This window comes from Corythoichthys intestinalis, chromosome 9 (assembly GCF_030265065.1).
Source record: "Corythoichthys intestinalis isolate RoL2023-P3 chromosome 9, ASM3026506v1, whole genome shotgun sequence".
Taxonomy (NCBI): domain Eukaryota; kingdom Metazoa; phylum Chordata; class Actinopteri; order Syngnathiformes; family Syngnathidae; genus Corythoichthys; species Corythoichthys intestinalis.
In genome coordinates, this window is record NC_080403.1 from 43,845,213 (window position 1) to 43,862,348 (window position 17,136).

The 17,136-nt window shown below is 42.8% G+C and overlaps 1 pseudogene; it reads right to left on the reverse strand.

Moving 5' to 3' along the window:
- The window catches only part of LOC130922188 (ral GTPase-activating protein subunit beta-like), a 43,808-nt pseudogene that overhangs the window by 20,336 nt on the left and 6,336 nt on the right, over positions 1–17,136 (reverse strand).

Below are 17,136 nucleotides of genomic sequence, written 5' to 3' on the forward strand. Positions count from 1 at the left end.
TAAAAAAATTAATTACCGCCCGTTAATGCGATAATTTTGACAGCCCTAATTATTATATCGGGACAGTCCAGCCAGACCCAATGGTGCCACCAGAGGGCAATGTATCCTCCACCATTAAACAAAATACAATACTTTTGGACTTTTTAAATAGTTATTCTGAATTGAAGGGTTAATTCTGATTAATGCGGAAATTTGGGTCACGTCACCAGCGTAGGAACGGAACTCATTCGTAACCTGGGGACTAACTGGATTCTCGAGTCACTTCATGTTAATTTTGGTGCGATTCGAATAAAATATAGCGACCACCAATGGTTAAACGCTGAACGGGTCAATGATAAAAAAATAACATTTAATTTTGTTTTTTTGTATTGGAACTGTGTTGAGTACTTTTTTGTGTATCGATAACGAGTTGAAAATGTTAGTATGGTGACAAGAGTAGCGTAAACCTCATCTTCCAAGATATCAGGGTGCCTTGTAAGCCACACGCTCAGGCAGTGGAAGGCCGCCACAATGATGGAGTGAAGTTCTCTGGAGTGAAGCGGAGGAGGACGACCGCACTGGTATTCGATGTAGCGACAGACCGAAGCGACCGCTCGCTTCTTTTCCTGCAGGGCCGTTCTCACGTCCACCTTGGCCAGTCCTCCTAAAACCTCCACGGCTGACAGGCAAACCGCCGAGTCGTCCGTCCAGCGGTCACTCAGGTGTTGAGTCAGCAGATGCATAAATTCCACCCACAGGGCGACCGCTGTGACCGATTTGTCGCAGTGGAAACACGCGTGTTAGGCGGCAATTTGACAGCGGAACGCCCAAATATGAACTCACCGGGTCGGTCGTTAGCTCTTTCATGTTCTGCATTGGGGTGTTTTCGCATCTGTTGAGCTTTGCCTTTGTGGTGAGTTTTTAGCGCTAACTCCATCGCGGCGCAGTCATGGATTACGGTCAAGATGGCCGCTGCAGAGACAATCACAAATACTTTCAAGCGTATGTATTTAAGTACTGTACTATGAAATAACATTAAAAAAATAGAGTTTTTGGGGGGAGCCATAAGAGTAAGTGAACCTAAAATGCTACAAAAACAACAGTAAGTGACACAAAATCAACAAAAAGTGACCCAGAAATGCTCCAAAATTAACGGTAAATGCTCAAAAATCAAAAGGAAGTGACCTAAAATCGACGCCAAGTGACCGGGAATGACCCAAAATCAACATGAAGTGACCCAAAATTGACAGGAAGTGACCATGAAACCAACAGGAAATGACACAAAATCAACAAGAAGTGACCCAGAAACGCTCCAAAATTAACGGTAAATGCTCAAAAATCAAAAGGAAGTGACCTAAAATCGACGTCAAGTGACCGAGAATGACCCAAAATCAACATGAAGTGACCTAAATTTGACAGGAAGTGACCATGAAACCAACAGGAAATGATACAAAATCAACAAGAAGTGACCCAGAAACACTCCAAAAATAACGGTAAATGCTCAAAAATCAAAAGGAAGTGACCCAAAATCAACATGAAGTGACATGAGAATGCCCCAATTTTAACAGTAAATGCCCAAAAATCAATAGGAAGTGACCTAAAATCAACAAAAAGTGACTCGGACTGCCACAAAACCAACTGAATGTGTTGCAAAATCAACCAGAAGTGACCCAGAAAGGCTCCAAAATTGACGGTAAATGCTCAAAAATCAATACGAAGTGACCTAAAATCGACGCTAAGTGACTGGGAATGACCCAAAATCAACATGAAGTGACCCAAAATTGAAAGGAAGTGACCATGAAACCAACAGGAAATGACACAAAATCAACAAGAAGTGACCCAGAAACGCTCCAAAATTAACGGTAAATGCTCAAAAATCAAAAGGAAGTGACCTAAAATCGACGTCAAGTGACCGAGAATGACCCAAAATCAACATGAAGTGACCTAAATTTGACAGGAAGTGACCATGAAACCAACAGGAAATGATACAAAATCAACAAGAAGTGACCCAGAAACACTCCAAAAATAACGGTAAATGCTCAAAAATCAAAAGGAAGTGACCCAAAATCAACATGAAGTGACCTTAGAATGCCCCAATTTTAACACTAAATGCCCAAAAATCAATAGGAAGTGACCTAAAATCAACACAAAGTGACCTGGACTGCCACAAAACCAACTGAATGTGATGCAAAGTCAACCAGAAGGGACCCAAAAAGGCTCCAAAATTAACGGTAAATGCTCAAAAATCAATACGACGTGACCTAAAATCAACGCTAAGTGACTGGGAATGACCCAAACTCAACAGGAAGTCACCCAAAATTGACAGGAAGTGACCATGAAACCAACAGGAAATGACACAAAATCAACAAGAAGTGACCCAGAAAAACTAAAAATAACGGTAAAATGCTCAAAAATCCAAAGGAAGTGACCCAAAATCAACATGAAGTGACCTGAGAATGCCCCAATTTTAACAGTAAATGTCCATAAATCAATAGGAAGTGACCGAAAATCAACACAAAGGGACCCGGACTGCCACAAAACCAACTGAATGTGATGCAAAATCAACCAGAAGTGACCCAGAAAGGCTCCAAAATTAACGGTAAATGCTCAAAAATCAATGCGAAGTGACCTAAAATCGACGCTAAGTGACTGGGAATGACCCAAACTCAACAGGAAGTGACCCAAAATTGACAAGAAGTGACCATGAAACCAACAGTAAATGACACAAAATCAACAAGAAGTGACCCAGAAACACTCCAAAAATAACGGTAAAATGCTCAAAAATCAAAAGGAAGTGACCCAAAATCAACATGAAGTGACCTGAGAATGCCCCAATTTTAACAGGAAATGCCCAAAAATCAATAGGAAGTGACCTAAAATCAACACAAAGTGACCCGGACTGCCACAAAACCAACTGAATGTGATGCAAAATCAACCAGAAGTGACACAGAAAGGCTCCAAAACTAACGGTAAATGCTCAAAAATCAATAGGAAGTGACCTAAAATCGACGCTAAGTGACTGGGAATGACCCCAACGCAACAGGAAGTGACCCAAAATTGACAGGAAGTGACCAGGGAATGCCACAACATTCACAGTAAATGCCCAAAAGTCAATAGGAAGTGACCTAAACTCAAAACCAAGTGGCCGGGAATGATCCGAAATCCACCGGAAGTGACACAAAATCAACAAGAAGTGACCGAGAAACGCTCCAAAAATAACGGTAAATGCTCAAAAATGAAAAGAAATTGACCTAAAATTGACGCCAAACGACTGGGAATGACCCAAAATCAACATGAAGTAACCTGAGAATGCCCCAAGATTAACAGTAAAAGCCCCAAAATCAATAGAAAGTGACTTATAATCAACACGATCTGACCCGGAGTGCCACAAAACCAACAGGAAGTGACGCAAAGTCAACAAGAAGCGACCCAGAAACGCTCCATAATTTATGGTAAGTGACCTAAAATCAACGCCGAGTGACTGGGACTAACCCAAAATCAACAGGAAGTGACCCAAAATTGACAGGAGGTGACCAGGGAATGCACCGAGATTCACAGTAAACGCCCAAAACTCAATAGGAAGTGACCTTAAATCAACAGGAAGTGACCCGGGATGCCACAAAACCAACAGGAAGTGATGAAAAATCAATAAGAACTGACCCAGAAATGCTCCAAACACAGCAAATGCCCAAAAATCAATGGACGTGACCTAAAATCAATACGAAGTGGCCAGGAATGACCCGAAATCCACAGGAAGTGACCCAAAATCAGCAAAAAGTGACCCAGAAATGCTCTAAAATTAACAGTAAATGCTCAAAAATCAATAGGAAGTGACCTAAAATCAACACGAAGTGTCACAAAACCAACAGGAAGTGACGCAAAATCAACCAGAAGGGACTTAGAAATTCTCCAAAATTCACAGTAAATGCCCCCAAATCAATAGGAAGTGACCTAAAATCAACACCAAATGAACCGGGAATGCCCAAAAATAAACAGGAACGTCCCAAAATCAATAGGAAGTGACGCATTAATACCCCAAAATTAACAGGAAGTGATCCAAAGTCAATAGGAAGTGACCTGAATTTAACAGGAAGTGACCAGGAACGTCCCAAAATCAGCAGGAAGTGACCCAGTAATGCCCCAAAGTTAACAGGAAGTGATCCAAAGTCAATAGGAAGTGACATGAATTTAATAGGATGTGACCAGGAATGTCCCAAAATCAACAGGAAGTGACATGGAATGAATAGGGATGCCTCGAAATCAACAGGAAGTGACTGATAAAAGCCCAAAGATTAATAGAAAATGAACAACTACAACAGAAAGTGACCTGGAATTGCACTTAAAGCAGTAATGTGAAGTAATTCTTCTCATGCCAAATAGGGTCACAAGTAAAGTAATTAAACATTGTCCAACAAAAAAAAGCATGAAAAAATTATTTATATGTTGTATATTTGACAAAAAAAATCGCGTTTCCGAAGTTCGAGCCTGAAAGGGGGCGAACCCGGAAGTGATACGTCACACCGGGAACGCGATGGCAGCTCCATACATACGCCCGCCATACAAAGCCCTTCAAACAATGATTCAAACAGCGATATAAGCGATAGATCGAGCGCAAGGGAGGAGATCCAAGTTTTTAAAGAGTTGGAGGAAGAAGAGGAGCTTGGAATTTTTTGTTGGACCTCACATGTATTAGCCAGACGCTAATCAGGATGCAAACAATGTGCCTCGACTACCTGACATGCAATGGATACAAGACCCATCGAGATTACAACATTGGTAAGATATATGCTGTTATTATTTTCATGATTTGAAGATGCAGGCATTTGTACATAATTTTATGTTTTTGTCTATCTGATGACATTGTTAAAAAAAAAAATAATCAGACTTCATGTTCATTTTGGCAGATCCGGCAGCTCTCGTGCATATAAAATAATAATATAAAAACGTTGGGGGGAAAGAAGGAGATGAGTCGTTGTTATATCTTGACCGAGTGACCCACACGACACCTTTATTGGCTTTTACAACTTTACTCAACGTCTTGCCAAGTGACTGAACAACAACTTTTATTTAGTCAAGGAGTAAGGCACAAACAATAACACATCTAAATGACATGCGTACCCTCTACTGGTGAACTCCCGTATTACAACTAAATAATATCCACTATATCACAGTCGTCGATGGCTTTCTCCACTTTATTGTGGCAACAATAAGAAAACAAAGTGGCGTCTAATGGCGTGAGGAAATGTAGTTTTTTCACACAAGCGAACAGATTACAAAGCACCACTTCAGTGTTGTCCCGAGACTACATTTCCCATGATTCACTGCGTGACCGGCGCGCTCGCTGATTCGCTGCCAGCAGACATTAAAAGCAACACTTGTCACCTGTCAGCGGCTCTCGCGAAGCGGCGAAACACAAACTAGAAGGCTATCAAGCGATCACCGTGAAAGAAACGGCGAACCGTACAAATGCAATGCAATGCTTGAAGCATAAAGGTGGAAATACATAATACAAATACAAATAAATGTGCACAGACTCACCGGCGGTGTGTGTCTCTTACTGCAACGTGACCGTGAATTACCGCGACGCCGACCCGCTTATGTGCACATCCACACCCCTTTCCTGATTGACAGTGGATTAACCCTTTCGGACAAGATTGTAGATGACGCACAATTTAAACACGCTTAACCTAGCGAACGCAACAACAACTATGATCGGAGATTGCCACGAGTTAACTTTAGGCTAACGTCGCTAGCTTATACTGTTCATTCCACAACAGTTGGCAGCTCTGCTTTGACAAAGTCATCAGTCATCTATCCAAAAATCACACTTACTTTTTGGCAAATCCTTGATGATAAGCAGACCGGTTAAGGAAGCAGGCATCTTTGAAGTGTTTGCAGCAGAGAACACTACTCGATGATGGCGTGAAATTCATTCGCTTCGTGCGAACGAAAGATGTCCATTTACGTGCCCTGCTATCCTTTGGCCACTCATACAACTTTTCGTTTGAGTGAGAACAAAACATCGCCACACACCGCCGTGGCATCTTACCGAGAAGCAATGCAACAAACAATACTGTTCTATGGCGGACTTCCCTCGCACTACCCGGTGTGACGTCATTTCTGAAGATTGCCGAAGAAAAGCATTTTCGTTGTCAAGGGCGTTGCTATGGGTTAAACAAAGAATCTGGAAGGGTTGCTTTAAAAAAAAATGAAAATATGCTTAAAACTGTTTAGCGATTGAAATTATTCAAAAACATGGTTGGCCAACCTTACTTCACATTACAGCTTTAAATCAATAGGAAGTAACAAAAATCAACAGGAAGTGACCTGTTAATGCCCCAAAATCTACAGGAAGTGACCTTTCTAGTATTTATCAACATGTTATTAATTCATAGATGTGTTTATTATTCAAAAACAAAGTGTTTAAATGACCAGACACCATTCGACCAACAGATACGGACGTCCACCAACCGAGGAGCATCTGCGTGTTTGCGCTGTCGGTCTCTGTCCGCAGATAGCCAATCAGCAAAGCGAAGAGGCGGGGCTTCAGGGACCAAACGCTTCCTGCCAGGAGTTGATCGGCGTCCAGCGGCGGCTGAATATACCGTCAGTGGAAGCGTGGACGCTAACGAGAAGGCGATGAGAGGTCTACCGTACCTTCAGGTGGAGTGATCCGAACTGCTGTGGCAGGGGCAAGAGTGACATCAGCACCGAGATGGATGCTCGTCGCAGGTCCACGGGGCTCACGAAAGACTGGAAGCTAAACAGCTCTCTGGAACGGAGACGGACACACGGACGGGAAATCCGAAAGTAGAACTAGGCGCGGAGGAGGTACCTTTCCTGAAGAACCTTCTCCAGGATGGAAACGAAAGAGGGGAGCAGCAAGTTGACTCCGGGTAAGTCACGGCAGAACAAGGAGGACGAGTGGAGGACGACGGAGGAGACGACGGGAAGACTCATGTCCTCGCCCGCTCGCAGACTTTGGAGGAGGACCGCGTAGAACCTGGACGGCGGACGCAAGAGGGAGTAAGATCGATAACTCTCATTGGCTGCCGCTAGACGAGATGTCTGTCCTCCCGGTTGAAATAAACTCATCGTTGTCTAATGGCAGACAATGAGGTCATTTAGGTTCACTCACTTGTTTCTAATGGGATGCCAATGACAGCCATGTAAGTCCAAATTTCCCATTCATTTCCAATGGCGTTTACTTTGCATTGACACCCATGAACACAAATGCCAATGACAGTCATGTGTGACGATTCTATTGATGTCAATTTACTTGGATTCCATTGACGCATATGTAAGTCGGTGCCATTGACGAGGATGAACGTCCAAATTTCTCATTCATTTCCAATGGCATTTACATTGCATTGACGCCCATGTACACAGATTCCATTGACGGATATGCATGTCAATTCTATTGATGCCATTGTACTTGGATTCCGTTGATGCATAGGTAAGTCGATGCCATATGTCCAGATTTCCCATTCATTCACAATGGCATTTACTTTGCATTGACGGCCATGCATGTCAATCCTATTGATGCCAATGTACTTGGAATCCATTGACGCATAGGTAAGTTGATACCATTGATGGCCGTATATATCCAAATTTCCCATTCATTTACAGTGGCATTTACTTTGCATTGACGGCCATGCATGTCAATTCTATTGATGCCAATGTACTTGGAATCCATTGACGCATATGTAAGTCGATGCCATTGAAGGGCATGTACGTCCAAATTTCCCATTCATTTCCAATGGCATTTACTTTGCATTGACGCCCATGAACACAGATGCCATTGGAGGCCATTTATGTCAATTCTATTGATGCCAATGTACTTGGATTCCATTGACGTATAGGTAAGTCGATGCCATTAACGGCCATATATGTCCAAATTACTCATTCATTTTCAATGGCATTTACTTTGCATTGAACTGATTTCACCAGGACATATCCCCCAAATGTCCCCAAATCAACACGAACTGACCTGATATTGTCCCTGAATTGTCCCCAAATTAACCTGGGCGGGGCTAAGATCTGTATCTACCACAGCAAAGCCCCATTGTAATTTATTTTAGGGTGCTTACAAGTCACTTTCAGTTGATTTTGAGTCATTCAGTGGGTCACTTACTGTATATTTTGGATGATTTCCTGTTGTTTTTAGGGTACTTCCTGTTTATTTATCACTTACTGTAGATTTTGGGGAATTTTTTGGACCACTTCCTGTTGATATCTGGTCTTTTTATAATAATAATAATAATACATTTTATTTGTAGAGCGCTTTTACCAATGCTCAAAGACGCTTTACAGTAGGAACAGAAACAGCAAACAACGTGGACAGAACAAAACAAGAAAATAATTATAAGTTAAAAGCTAGTTTAAAAAGGTGAGTTTTTAACAGTTTTTTGAATGTGGGAAGGTCTGAACATGAACGAATGGGTTTTGGGAGTGAGTTCCAAAGGGAGGGGGCGGCAGCGGAGAAGGCTCTGTCCCCCCTAGTTCGGTGTGTTCTTTGTTTGGGCGGTGCGAGGATGTTTCTGTTAGAAGAGCGGAGGTGACGGGAAGGGGTGTGGGGACAGAGAAGGTCTGTGAGGTAGGGCGGGGCCAAGTTATTGAGTGCTTTGTAAGTGAGAAGGATGATTTTGAACTGAATTCTGTATGAAATAGGAAGCCAGTGCAGTTTGTGGAGGACGGGGGTAATGTGGTTCCTATAGGGGGTCTGGGTGAGAAGGCGTGCAGCAGAGTTTTGGATATATTGTAGTTTATTGATGAGTTTGGATGGAGAACCGAAGAGAATGCTGTTGCAGTAGTCAAGTCTGGAGGTTATGAAGGCATGGATGAGGGTTTCAGCAGTAGAGAAGGTGAGGGAGGGGCGAAGACGGGCTATGTTCTTGAGGTGGAAGAAGGCAGTTCTGGTGATATGGTTGACGTGGTGGTCGAATCTGAGTTTATTGTCAAAAATGATACCAAGGTTGCGGGAATGTGTTGAGAAAGGCAGGGTGCAGTTGTTGAGGGTGAGGGAAAATTGACTGTCTATGATGTGGGCTGCAGGGTCGAAGATGATTATGTCTGATTTGTTACTGTTGAGTTGAAGATAGTTTTCTTGCATCCAGGAATTAATTTCACTGAGGCAGTTTTGAAGTGTGGATTGGGTGCTGTGCGAGATTTGTTGTGTGGTTATGTAAATTTGGATGTCGTCAGCGTAGCAGTGAAATTGGAGTCCATGTTTGCGGATGATCTGACCAAGGGGGAGGATGTAGAGAATGAAGAGGAGGGGACCTAGAACTGAACCTTGGGGGACACCTTGTGGTAGGGGAGCAGGAGGGGATGTGCAATGATTGATGGCGATGAATTGTTGTCGGTCAGTGAGGTAGGAGCGAAACCAGGAAAGTGCGGTACCAGTGATGTGTAAAGATTCTAATCTGGAGAGCAGGATGGTGTGGTTGATTGTGTCGAAGGCAGCAGTGAGGTCCAGAAGGATGAGGATGGTGAGTTGTCCGGAATCCAAGGAGAGAAGAATATCGTTGGTTATTTTGAGAAGTGCTGTTTCGGTGCTATGCTGTGATCGGAAGCCAGATTGAAAGAGTTCAAACAGGTTATTATTGGTGAGGTGGGTTTTGAGTTGAGAGGCCACGGCCCTTTCCAGGATTTTTGACAGAAAAGGGAGATTGGAGATGGGGCGGTAATTGCTTGGTATATCGGGGTCTAGGCCAGATTTCTTTAAGATGGGAGTGATGGCAGCCATTTTGAGAGTTTGGGGGACAGAGCCAGAGCGGAGGGAGGTGTTAATGATGTCAGTGATAAGTGAGGAGATTACAGGGAGACAGTCTTTTATTAGAACAGAGGGAATGGGATCTAGGGTGCAGGTGGTAGTTTTAATTCCAGACATTATGGTGGCAAGTTGAGTGGTTGATATTGGAGAAAGTTGAGTGAGTTTCTTGATCGGAGTGAGCATAGAGGCAGATGGAAGGAAGGATGGAGGGGTACGTAAAGCAATGGGACAGATCCTGGAGGTATCTTGGTTTATCTATTGGAAATGAATGGGACCATTGGACTTTTGACTGACTTGACTGATTTATGGGTCACTTCCTGTTCAGTGGTCACTTTCTGTGGGTTTCAGGGCTAATTTAGGCCACTTCCTGTTGATTTGAGGTCATTTCATGTTGGCTTTGGGGCTTTTTTGGGTCACTTCCAGTACTTATAAGGTAACTTTCTGCAAATTTTGGGATGCTCCAAGGGGGGGGGGGGGGTTAACTGTCTTGTTAATTTTAGGGTACTTACAAGTCACCTTCTGTTTATTTGGGGCTCCTGCATATTTTGGGTAATTTCTTGTCGATTTTACGGTAAGTCTGTTAATTTTGGGTCACTTCCTATTGGTTTTGGGGCACTTACAAGTCACTTCCTGTTTATTTTGGGTAATGTCCAGTTAATTTAAGGATACTTCTGGGTCACTTCCTGTTGGTTTTGGGGCACTTATATGTCAATTCCTGTACATTTTGGATATGTTCCTGTTCATTTTATGGTATTTGGGGGGCACTTACATGTCACTTCCTACACATTTTGGATAACTTCCTGTTGATTTGAGGATACTTCTGGGTCACTTCCTGTAGACAGTGTTGTGCATGAACGCGTTGAATGATCGATCGTTCATGAACACGTTCATATTTTGGGCGAACGTGAATTGAACGCATCATATTTCTGTCTCATGAGCGTTACTGTGAACGCGCTCATTCTAGCGGTTGTGAGCGGTGCTCATAACTTCGTTCATGAGTTCATCACATTTAGAGCCTTACCGACAAAACTGCATATAAAGCCATAGGCTAAAAACACACAATTAAAAAATTAACCTTAATAGCGGAAAATTATCCAACCTGGCAACCCAAGCTGCCTGTCACGGCCGTATTGTTTAAGCAAATACGTCATCACAACAACGGCAGCATGGACACAGAAGCTGGCAGCTCTCAAAACCCGGCCCGCTCAGAGCAACTTTCTACACAGTCCCAGCATTTAAAAGAGTTTTACGAAAAAGTCAGTACCGACCCGGATGGCAAAAATATAACGTTTACTTGTAAACTTTGTCCACCTGGATTAAAGAAGACCGTCCCTACGTCGGTAATGTCTTTAGCCAACCTTAAACGGCACATCGAAATAAAGCATGCAAAAAGCCTTGCTAGGTATCTGCGACTGCGAGCATGTGCGATTAAGAAAGAGACAGTAACGGTTGGCCAGAGCAGTACCTTTGCCACCCAAATACCGCTAACAGCATACCAGAGTGGCCCCGTTTTCTGTATCTCCCAGCCGCAGCTAGACAACCTAGTTCTGCAGTATATTGTGGGAGACCTACAGCCTTTGAGTAAAGTGGAAAGGCCAGCTTTCATAAACCTAATTAGGGTAGTAGTAATAATAGCTTGCAACAATTTTTGGCGAACAAAAAGAACTGAACTACAAAAGTTCATTTTTTGGAACCATGAACTTCAGTTCAAAATTTTGAATTATGAACTGAACAGTTCATTTTAAAATTTGTGAACTGCAATTTGAACTAGTTCATGTAGAAAATGAACTTTCCCAAAACTGTCTGTAGATTCTGGGGTTGTTTCGGGTCACCTTCTATTGATATCTGGTCTTTTTTCCCCTATTGGAATTAAATGAGTACATTGGCATAGTACGGGTAGGACTTCGCCAAGGTTGCCCTTTGTGGCCTTAGCATTGCATCTCTGATTTTTGCAGATGATGTGGTGCTGTTGGGTTCATCAAGCCGTGACCTCCAACTCTTACTGGAACGGTTTGCAGCCAATTGTGAAGCTGTCGGGCTGAAGATCAGCACCTCCAAATCCGAGACCATGGTCCTCAGTCGGAAAAGGGTGGCGTGGCCTCTCCGGGTCGGGGATGAGATCCTGCCCAAAGTGGAGGAGTTCAAGTATATTGGGGTCTTCTTCACAAGTGAGGGTAAGAGGGAGCAGGAGATCGACAGGCGGATCGGTGCAGCGTTTGCAGTGATGCGGACTCTGCACCGGTCCGTAGTGGTGAAGAAGGAGCTGAGCCAAAAGGCGAAGCTCTCGATTTACTAGTCGATGTACGTTCCTACCCTTAACTATGATCACGAGCTAGGGGTCGTGACCTAAAGAACAAGATCCCGGATACAAGCGGCCGAAAATGAGTTTCATCCGCAGGGTGGCCGGGCTCTCCCTTAGAGATAGGGTGAGCCGCTACTCCTCGAGTTGAGAGGAGCCAGTTGAGGTGGCTTGGGCATCTGGTTCGGATGCCTCCTGGACGTCTCTCTGCAGAGGTGTCCCATCGGTGGGAGACCCCGCGGACGACCCAGGACACGCTGTAGAGACTATGTCTCTCAGCTAGTCTGGGAACACTTTGGGATCCCACCAGAGGAGCTGGTTGTAGTGGCTGGGAAGGGGAAAGTCTGGGCTTCCCTGCTAAAGCTGCTGCCCCAGCAACCCGACCCAGAAATTTGAATTCTTTCTGTAACTGTTACAAACCTGGAGAGATACTCGGGAAGGATGTCTTCCGAAGACTTCTTACTGCAGAAAATCCGACAAAGCGTCCCACAGGCTTCGGCTCGTCCTTCTTCCCTGCGCTCTGCCGTCAAAGCTGTACTTCCTGTTACCGCGAGAACACAAATCTAGGAGAGGTTTAGTACTTGACACCCACCATCAAGAGCAGAATTTTTGTCCACAAGGGCGGCGTCAAAGAGGCAGAAACCAAACAAGTGGAGCAGGGAGTCCACGCTGCCCCTCAGAGGGGAGGGGGAACCGCGGGGTGATGGGTACAGTGCCCAAGAGAAGACGGGAAGACCGGAGGACGACCTCCACGGTTGGAGGGAGGGTGACGTCTGAAAAAAGAAGACGCCACACCAGACGTGAGACGTTGACAAAGAAAAGACGTGAGATGTCTAATCACTTGTGGAGACACTGCACGAGGTTTTCCGGCCGTCTCAGAGAGAGACGTCTTCTGCGATTTGCCGGGCACGCTCAACAAGTTTCCGGGGGTTGGAGGAGCACTTCCGGAGCGAGGACGGGAAACACCTGAGGACACGTCAGAAAAGTTTTTTTTAATCTAATCGACCAATCAGGAGTCTGTAAGTCGGCAAGGCCTACCATATGTGGGCAGTCTGTCTTTGAAAGGACTTCGGGTGACGGCGACACCTGGAGAAGACGAATGTCAATTCAATTGCGCGTCCAAAACAAGGGCGAGAGGAAAGGTTCAGTGGTTTTACCAAGAGAAGGCAGTCGGTCTCGGAAATGGATTCTGGCCGAAAACCCTGGAGAAGAAGAAGAAATTGAGTAGAGACGCTTCACTTCTATGGGGCGCCGTTTGTAAAGCAGCACATGCTGAAAATTGCGACATTTTCTCACATTTAGCGCCACGCAGTGTTTAAAATGTGGGGTAAAATTTTTAGAGTCACTTTTTTTGCACATTTAAAACATTATTTAGCAACTTAAATATTTATTTTTGAATAAGAAGTTTTGGACCTGGTTGTTTAAATCCAGAACTCAATATTTAGTTTAAATCTTAAATTTATGTGCTGCATCCTAAATGTTAAATCTGGAAACGCTTGGAACTAAATATTTAGCTTAATATGCAAATTCACATGACTGAAGACCGAAAGTAACAAAATAAAAGCTGGCGCACACAAAATACTCTTTAAATAGCTTCTCCTAAATGTGGATTTTAGCTATATATTGTTATAATCACAATGACTCATGTCCAAGAGCCGACCAACTGCCACCGTTGAGTAGGTTTTATTCATTTTTAATTAACGTAAACAGACAGTCTGAGCTGCTCCAGCTTTTATTTTGTTACTTCCGGTCTCCAGTCACGTGAATTTCCATATTAAGCTAAATATTTAGTTCCAACCGTTTCCATATTTAACATTTAGGATACATGATATAAATTTATGATTTAAAAATTAAATATTTAATTCTGGATTTAAACAGTCAGGTCTAAAACTTCATATTAAAAATAGGGCTGTCAAAATTATCGCGTTAACGGGCATTAATTAATTTTTTTAATTAATCACGTTAAAATATTTGACGCAATTAACGCAGATGCACCGCTCAGACACATTTAAATGACAGTACAGTGAAACGCTCACTTATTAATTGTGTTTTATGGAGTTTTGCCGCCCTCTACTGGCGCTTGGGTGCAACTGATTTTATAGGCTTCAGCAGAGGCGTAGCAAGGGTCCCCGGGGGCCCCAGGCAACATGGGGCCCTTTGAGCATGTGCAAGTTAGGGGGACAGTTGGACTTGGAGCAATAGCATATTTAATAAAAGTCTAATAACGCCTCGCTCTCATAGAGCGCTTTTTAGGACACTCAAAGTGCCCCCCCCCAATTGCATTATTCATTCACTTCACACTATCCTTAATTATTTACACATAGAGTCACGTGACACACATATATTTGCGCAGTAAAATGAACACGAAGGTGGGTGGGGGGGGGTCGAGTGCGTGCTGCGTGCGGTCATCTTGGCCATAAAAGTGGTGAAAACTAAGCACTTTACATTCATATGGATGTACAACATCATTTTAAGATGCTGGACTAACACCTTCCCTCTTGAAGCAAATGTGCAATGCGAATATAATGTAAAGAACGCTCTCCTCGACGCAGCGAGAACGAATGGGATCAACCAGCCGACGTAACAGGGAAAACACGAAACGGTCACGCTGATAACGGCTCTAACTTATCATAAGAACTTTATGGCATGAAGAGGAAATTCTTACATTTGTTCATGGACGCACAGATTAATCCTCTAACAGGTGGGGTGGCCGTCCTCTGCTCGAAATGCGCACCTTACGCTTACGCCTATTCTGGTTCTCAGAATATGCAGCGCTTGTGATGTAGGACAATAACAGGACTGGTTGCTATGGGAACGTACGCAGCGGCATACCGCATACCCAAGCAACCTTGCTAAAAGGAGTATTAAAATTGCTGATAAAATCGTTTAGGATTATTTTGGATGCATATACGTTATATTTTTCTGATAGAGTATTCAACGAGGAATACGATAGGCCCATTAATAGACTTTCTTGGAAAAATCACTGTTTCTTTAAGTAGTCACATGAATAATGAGTTGGCCTGTGAAAACCAACATAATATATTACAGCCAGGACTTTTCCTAAAATTTTTGGTGAGTCAATCTTTGCACATACATGCAGCAATAACACTGCTTGGACTTGCTTAAACATGTATGTTAATTGGGCCTGATAACAGAATTATTAAGCAATCTGCCAAATGATTCCATGGTATTGAATCACTCCCAATACTTAAAGCTACAATAGTGCAGTGAAGCTGAGTGTGCTAAATCTTTGTATGGCAAACCTGTTGGCCCTCTGGGGGCCCCTGCTGGCTGGGGGCCCTAGGCAATTGCCTGTGTATGCCTAATGGGACGCTACGCCTCTGGGCTTCAGCACCCATGAGCATTGTGAAAGTAATTATTGACATCAACAAAGGCGGGCTACTAGTTTATTTTTTGATTGAAAATTTTACAAATTTTATTAAAACGAAAACATTAAGAGGGGTTTTAATATAAAATTTCTATAACTTGTACTAACATTTATCTTTTAAGAACTACAAGTCTTTCTATCCATGGATCGCTTTAACAGAATGTTAATAATGTTAATGCCATCTTGTTGATTTATTGTTATAATAAACAAATACAGTCCTTATGTACCGTATGTTGAATGTATATATCCATCTTGTGTCTTATCTTTCCATTCCAACAATAATTTACAGAAAAATATGGCATATTTTTATAGATGGTTTGAATTGCGATTAATTGTGATTAATTACGATTAATTAATTTTTAAGCTGTAATTAACTCGATTAAAAATTTTAATCGTTTGACAGCCCTAATTAAAAAATAAATATTTAAGTTGCTAAATAGCGTCTAAATGTGCAAAAAAAAAAAGTGACTAAAAATTTCAAACCATTTTAAACACTGGGTAGCGCTAAATGGGAGAAAATTATGTCGTAATTTTTAGCATGTACTGCTTTACAAACGGCGCCCCATACACTTCCTGTAGATTTTGGTCACTTCCTGTTTATTGCTCATTTACTGTTTATTGTGGGGCACTTCTGGGTCACTTCCTGTTGGTTTAGGGGCACTTACAGGTCACTTTCTGTTGATTTTTAAGCATTCACTAGTCACTTTCTATACAACTAACATTTCTTGTTCATTTTGGCAAATTTCCGGGTCACTCCCTATTTATTTGTCACTTCCTGGCTTGCAAGTGTGAAAACCAGCAAAATCGGCAGTGTATCAAATACTTGTTCTCCCCACTGTATGTACTGTAAAACAACGGCCAAGAATGGTGATCGTGGGAGGACTCCACGCAGGAAGCCACTGCTGTCTTTAAAAAAAAAAAAAACGTTGTTTGTTTAATGTTTGCAAAAGGACACTTGGGCACTCCACAGAAGTTTTGGCGAAATATTTTATGGACTGATGACACCAAACTTGAACTGATTGGGAGTAACACACAACGTCATGTGTGGAGGAAAAATGGAACAGCTCACCAACATCAACACCTCATCCCCACCGTGAAGCATGGTGGAGGGAGCATCATAATTTGGGGCTGTTTTGCTCCTTAAGGGCCTGCACAACTTGCAATCATTAATGGAAGAATGAATTCAAAGGTTTATCAGGATGCTTTGCAGGAAAACCTGAGGACGTCTGTCAGACAGTTGAAGCTAAAAAGAGGATGGATGCTGCAACGAGACAATGATCCTAAACACAGAAGTAAATCAGACTTCAGAATGGTTTCAGAAGAACAAAATACACGTTCTTGAGTGGACAAGTCAACGTCCAGACTTGAACCCCATTGAGATGCTGTGGTATGACCTAAACAAAGCGATTCATTGCCAGACATCCCAGGAATCTGACTGAACTACAGCAGTTTTGTAGAGAAGAATGGGCTAAGATTAGTCTTTATCGAAGTGTCAGACTGATCTGCAGCTACAGGAAGCGTCTGGTTGAAGTTATTGCTGCCAAAAGGGGGACCACAAAATATTAAATGTGATGGTTCACTTACTTATTTTCCTCCTTCTGCCATTGTTTGCATACTATCCTCATTAAAATATGAAAACCTATAAATGTTTGGGTGGTTTTAGTAGAAGCAGACACTGTATTTTCATCTGTGTGA